This window comes from Hipposideros armiger, unplaced genomic scaffold, assembly GCF_001890085.2.
Source record: "Hipposideros armiger isolate ML-2016 unplaced genomic scaffold, ASM189008v1 scaffold_824, whole genome shotgun sequence".
In the NCBI taxonomy this organism is placed as follows: domain Eukaryota; kingdom Metazoa; phylum Chordata; class Mammalia; order Chiroptera; family Hipposideridae; genus Hipposideros; species Hipposideros armiger.
This window is the reverse complement of record NW_017732174.1, coordinates 159,031-165,605: the sequence shown is the minus strand read 5'-3', so window position 1 is coordinate 165,605 and position 6,575 is coordinate 159,031.

Here is a 6,575-nt window from a genome sequence, read left to right as displayed (position 1 = left end):
ATTTCCTAAGGCAGTAAGAGTTATCCTTATTACAGATGGGAAAAAAGACACTAAGGGATGAAGTGACTGGTCCAGGGTCATCCAGCTAGTTAATGACAGAGCTAGTATGTTTCACCTCAAAGCTTGTGCTCTTGCCTCTGTAGCAGAAGAAAAGTGAAAGAAAAGGAAGGCAAAGCAAATTTTTGTTGTGGGTAAGGTTTTAAAAAAGGTACCTGTGGTAGGCAGATAATGGCCTCCCCAAAATGTCCACATCCTAATCCCTGGAACCTGTGAATGTTACTTTGTGTGGCAAAAGGGATTTTGCAGATGTGATGAAGTTAAGGATTTTGAGATAAGAATATCCCTGATTATCTAGGTGGGCCCAACGTAATCACAGAGGTCCTTATAAGTGAAAGACGGCTGCAGGAGAATTGGGGTCAGAATGATGCAGCATGAGAAAGACGCCACCAGCCACTGCTGCCTTTGAAGATGGAAAGGGGCTGTGAACCAAGGAATGTGGGTGGCCCCTAGAAATTGGATCAGGTAAGGAAGCAGATTCACCCCTCCAAGCTCCAGAAGGAGCACCATCCTGCTGACACTTTGATTTTGGCCCAATGAAGCCCATTTTGGACTTCGGACCTCCAGAACTATAAGAAATGGGGGGAAAATGTATATAATCTTTGCATTCCAGGAGGTTATAGTCTGTCATCTAGAAAAAGAGACTGAAATATGCCAAAATGTTAAACAATGATTACGTTTAGATTATGTATGGGAAGTGGAATCTGAGTGATAATTATTTTCATTTTCATACTTTATTTTAATTGTCAAAAATAAAAAACAATACATATCATTACATCGTGATGTTGTAAATAGAGGTATATTCAATGTGCTGTGAGAGCTTAGAAGAGAGAAGCATTCCATTGCCTGTGGGAGCACCTTCATGACCCCTGAGAAGCATGCCATTTGAGTTTGCTAAGGGTACAGGCAGGAGAAGGAAGGATGTTACAGGTAGAGGAACAGCTTGTGCAAGGGCAGGAAGGGAGAAATGACAGACTTTATCCTGAGGATAAGCATGAGACTGTCCTTCATTCGAAATGGTCCCTCACTTCAGTGGATCAAACCCAAAGGAATGAGTCTCTAAGGATCCAGGAATATGGTTAGAGATCTTTAATGGGGCGAACCAAGACTTTCTGGCAACTCAGAATCAGATTGAGAGTAGCTTCGGACTTCGTGGCTGAGGAGAGTGTGCTTGTGAAATATTCGTTGTTTATGGGCCGGCCAAGTGGCTCAGTTGGTTAAGAGCACGAGCTCTGAGCAACAGCGTTGCTGGTTCGAGTCCAAAATGGGCCAGTGAGCTGCGCTCGAGCTGAGCTGCCGCTGAGCTGCCAACAGGTGGCAGGATGTCTCAGCTGGTGAGAGCACATGCTCCTAACAACAAGGTTGCCGGTTGGACTCCTGCATGGGATGTTGGGCTGTGCTCACTCGCAACTAAGATTGAACAGGGCACCTTGACTGAGCTGCCTTGAACTGCAGATGGGCTGCTGGATAGCGACTGGCCTTGGAGCTGAGCCAGCTGCGCCCTCCACAACTAAGATTGAAGGACAACAACTTGGCTGTTCCCCTTCCCCAATTCCTCAACACTGTTGCCCTCCTGCAATTCCCCAATAAAATCTTAAAAAAAAAAGATATTCGTTGTTTAAAGCTCTGTCTTTTCCCCTCCCTGTTTGTTGCAGTACTGAGGTGGGCAAGGCCCCAGTTCCAAATAGGCCCCCTGTATTTTGCAGAAGGGTTTGATTTCTTTCTTGAGAGATGGATGGGTAGCTCTGAGTTTGTTGTTTGTTTTTTCTTTTACCAACTAGGGAAATGACAGAGTGGCTCCTTTCTCTACTAACAGTCTTATAATGGAGCCATCTAAATCTCATCTGGATTCTTCCACCCTCTAGGGAGCTGCGCCTTTTCCTGGCCCTCCTAGATCCGGGTGGGGGTGGGGGTGGGGGTGACTCAAAGGCTATATAGAGTACTATGTGAGGAAAAAACAAAACAGAAACAACAAAACCCAGGAGTGAGTAAGNTATATGTATATATGTATGTATGTATATATGTTGGGCTTCTTGAGTAGATATCAGACTCTATCCCAAGAAGCATTCAAACAGAATCACAAGAGATGGGTAGTATGGCTTTCTTTGCTAAATGGTTAGACTGAGTAAGTCACTGAAGAGAAAACATGAAGGAGAGATAAGCAAGGTTGAGAGAAAATAGGATGGCAAAAGGAAAGGATTGAAAGGTAGGTTTACTGAGGGCTCGTCATGAACCAAGCACTATGTTTGTTCTTTATTTTTTTATTTTTTGAGGTGAGTAGCTTGACATTTTATTTTTATCTAAGTGTATTCATAAAAAAAATCCGGTATGATCACCACCCCCAGATTACAACTGAGGACCCCCACATCCCCTCCCTGATTCTACTTTGAGAGTACTAATTTTGGAGTTGAGATGGATCAGGACTCAAACACTGGCTTTACCACTTGGTAGTGGACAACCCTGGGCAGGTCTCTTACCTTCTGTGCCAGTTCCTCAGTAAATTGGGGATATATACCTGTAGGTGTGTTGTGTTGCTTAATGTGTGAAAGATCCAAGTGTAGTGTCAACTCAGAGCTGGTCTCAGTAAATGGTAGCTATTGTGGTGACTGCTGATTCAGGTGAGGGTCCCAGGACCTCTGCTAAGAGGTGATACTTGGTTCAGGGTTAATTAGGACCAGAACCATGGTCTCCATCACAGCAACTTGCCATCACTCCCCCCCCCCACCCCGCCCAAATCACAGACTAAGGGTCAATTAATGGAATGCATAATGCTTCTTTTCTGGCCAGTCTCTTAACTCTTGGTATTTGGTTAATACTACCCTGCACGTGCATGGCATTTTTGTGGGTCACCCACATGCATTAACCATTTGAGTCTTGTAACCCTTCTGTAGATCAGACTTTATTAATCTCATTCTACAGAGTGAGAGGATGTGTACTCAGAGAGGATAAGTAGCAGAGCCAGGGTTACATCCCCTGTAACTCAAGTCAAAGTCTAGCGCTCCTTTTATAGTGCTTTGTACAGTACTGTCTATATAAACTGAATCACAGGATGTGCTCACACAGTGACAGGCCGGCTTTGTGGGTGGGTTTAGTCAGGCCAACAGGGACCTGAGTCTTGGTTAATGTTGCTCCAGCACAGTGACCAAGAATCAAAATGTGCTCTTTAGGGAGGATAATGTAGGGAGAACTATAAGCAATATGTTTAATTACTTTGGAAACAAAACCCCCCAGATAATACCTGAGCCCAAAAGGTACATAATGATGGCCAAAAATATTTTAAAATAATAATAGATTTGAGGATTATTGTTGCATTATAGCCGATTCCGATACCACCCCCCCACCCCCCACCCCACTCCCGCATTAGCCTCTGACCCATTAGTCGAGAGAGTGTCTCGGAAAACTGAGGCCGGATGGAATGANGCAGTGTCACTGGCCCTCATATGTGGGATCCGAACCGGGGCCCTCTGGCATCCCAAGCGAGTTCTTAACCATCGCGCCACTCGGCCGGCCCTATCCTCATACTCTTTAAACTACAGTGGTATTAGATGACTCACCATGTTTTTCTGATTATTTGTCTTTTTGCTTTTTTCTTTCATTAGGAATGCCCTCTTCCTTTAGTCCATTATCATCATCCTTCAAGTCCCTGCTGAAATGCTACATTCTTACCATGAAACCCTGTAAAAGAAGTAGTCTCTCTCTATCCTGAACATCTCAACTTTTAGACACTGTCATGGTACTTAATGCTATCTACTAGAATTGTATATGGGTTATCATTCTTATTCCCACTAGAAGGGAGGGGTCTAATTTAGCTATGTATATTCCATAGCACATGGCCTTGTAAATGTTGAATGAAAGTTGTGGCTGAACTGTATTACTAACTTAGTGTGATAGTTAATTTTTTTATGTGTCAACTTGACTGGGCCATGCGGTGCCCAGATATTTGGGTAAACATTATTCTGGATGTTTTTGGATGAGATTAGCATTTAAATTGGTAGACCTTGTAAAGAAGATTGCTCTCCCTAATGTGAGTGGACCTCATCCAATCAATTGAAGCTTGAATAAAACAAAAAGGTTGACCCTCCTCTGAATAAGAGAGAATTCCTCCTGCCTGATGGCCTGAGAGCTGAGACATCAGCTTTTCCTGCCTTCAGACTTGACCTGAAATATTGGCTCCTCTTGAGCCTGCTGACCTTCGGACTAGAATTATACCATTGTCTCTCTTGGATTTCTAGCTTGCTGACTCACCCTGCAGATCCTGGGACTTGTCAGCCTCTATAACCATGTGAGCCAATTCCTTTAAATCTCTCTCTCTCTCTCTTTTTTTATCTATCTAGCTATCTATCATCTATCTATCTATCTATCTATCTATCTATCTATCTATCTATCTATCTATCTATCCATCCATCCATCCATCCTGTTAGTTCTGCTTCTTTGGAGAACCCTGACTAAAACACTTATGTTCTAGATTTTAGAAATATTCTAGAGAAAGGAAAAGTTTTATCTACCTTCCCTGGAGCTGGATTAACATGAGGCACACGTTATTTATTTATTTTTTGTGTGGGAAGCAACTTTTACTAATGCCAGCACTGGCTCAGCGGATTCACATCCAGAGGCTGAGACGAGGCACACTTTAAAAATGAAGCTTACGTTTGATACCTTTTCATCTGAACTCTTCTCCCTTTTCCAAGATTTCAGGCACATAGGACTTTGATACTTCCATTAGGCCTCCACTGTAATATCTAACCTAGGCACATTGCTTTTCCTCACTTAAGGCCCAAATTTTCCTTGCTTTTGAGTCCTCTTCCCAACCCTACCCCATCAAAGTCCCCAACTTAGTGTGGTAGATAGGAGGTAGGTGGTGGGGGAAAAGCAGTTTGACTAGTCAGGTGATTCATGTATAGTTGAAAGCTGTCTTACTTCAGAATCATTTGCTAAATGAATTGGATGAAATATCAAGTAGTTTAGGGCTGGCCGAGTGGCACAATGGTTAAGAGCTGGCTTGGGATGCCAGAGGGCCCCGGTTCGGATCCCACATATGAGGGCCAGTGACACTGCCCTCCACAGCTAAGATGCTGAACANTGGGGGTGGGGGTGGGGGTGGGGGTGACTCAAAGGCTATATAGAGTACTATGTGAGGAAAAAACAAAACAGAAACAACAAAACCCAGGAGTGAGTAAGAACTGTTGTAATTGCCTCTGTTTTCTTAAAGTATGTGTTCCTTTCTCTCTTCCCCCTCTCCACCCTGATATTTTAGGGCTATGTCTTGATCTCTGGGCACAAAACTGGTTTTCTTGCTCCTGCTATGGTTTGGTTCCACCCACCAAGACAATGGACCTATTTTTTCCTATAGTCAAAGGCCCTTGTGTTTGGCCCCAAGAGTTCCACCCTGAACTGGTGCCAAAGCTCACGACTTCCTGTTCTGTTCCTTCCAGGTCACCTTGGAATCTGCAGGCGGGTGGGGTGGGATAGGAGGTCCTAAGTTGTGTCCAGGGAAAGGGGAAGGGTGTGGGAATCCCGTTTAGCTTGGGAGAGTCGTCCATGCCTGTTGGCAGAAGATGCCGAGTTGTGGGCCAGGGGGCCTGGCTCCTGATGCTGGTGACTAAGCTCTGACCTTGAATTAGCAGACTTGTTTCTCTAGACCTTAGTCTTGTCTGCTGCAAAATGAGGAGATTTCACTAGATGAACTCAAACCCTAGTACTTGAATGTCCTGGCCATGCATTTTCTTTCTTTTCTCCATTGGAACCTGTGTCATCTCTTCAAGGGCCCAAGGATCCACCATCAGGCGATAAGTTCAGTTTTGGATGTTTAGTAAGATGCCTGTGGACTATCCAGGTGGAAATACTGTATGAGCAGTAGGAAGAGCTCTAGAAGGAGGCCGGGCTGGAGCGAGGGTGTGGTGGAGGCCAAGATGGGGAACAGGAGCGAGCCCAGAGCCTGTGTCTGTGCAGTCTGCTTGGCCTAGTTTCCTCATCACAAGGCACAGGGCTGTGTTCTACTCTTCATCAACCTTTTCTGTTGATCAGGATGACTTTTCTTAGCCTGGGGGCTCACATATTGACTGTCTATAAGTCCTTTTGAAAATGGGAAAATGAGGACTGAGAATACATGAAGGGAGAGGAAGAAAGGGGAGAAGGAAAGGAAGGATTTTTGAAGAAAGATAATAGAGAAGAGCAGGCGACCAAGATACATACTAGAAAACACTTTAACATTCATTATGAAACATAGAAGCACAATGTAAATTTAAAGTTTTGTTGAGAACACGGTGTCCACGGGGCAGAAGGGGTAGGGGTGAACTAGGAGGGCAAAGGGAAGAAGAAACTTGAAAGGGTTAAGCTCATAGCTAGACTAGTAGGTCTAGAAATCTTGGAAGTCTCCAATATCTTAAAAATTGCTTGACCTGTCAATTTCTTGGGAATAATGAGTTTTATAACATATTGCATGTAAAATAGTTATAGCCAACGAATATGGCAGGCTTACCAATTATAGCACAACTGACAACTAGTACAACTAATTGCAT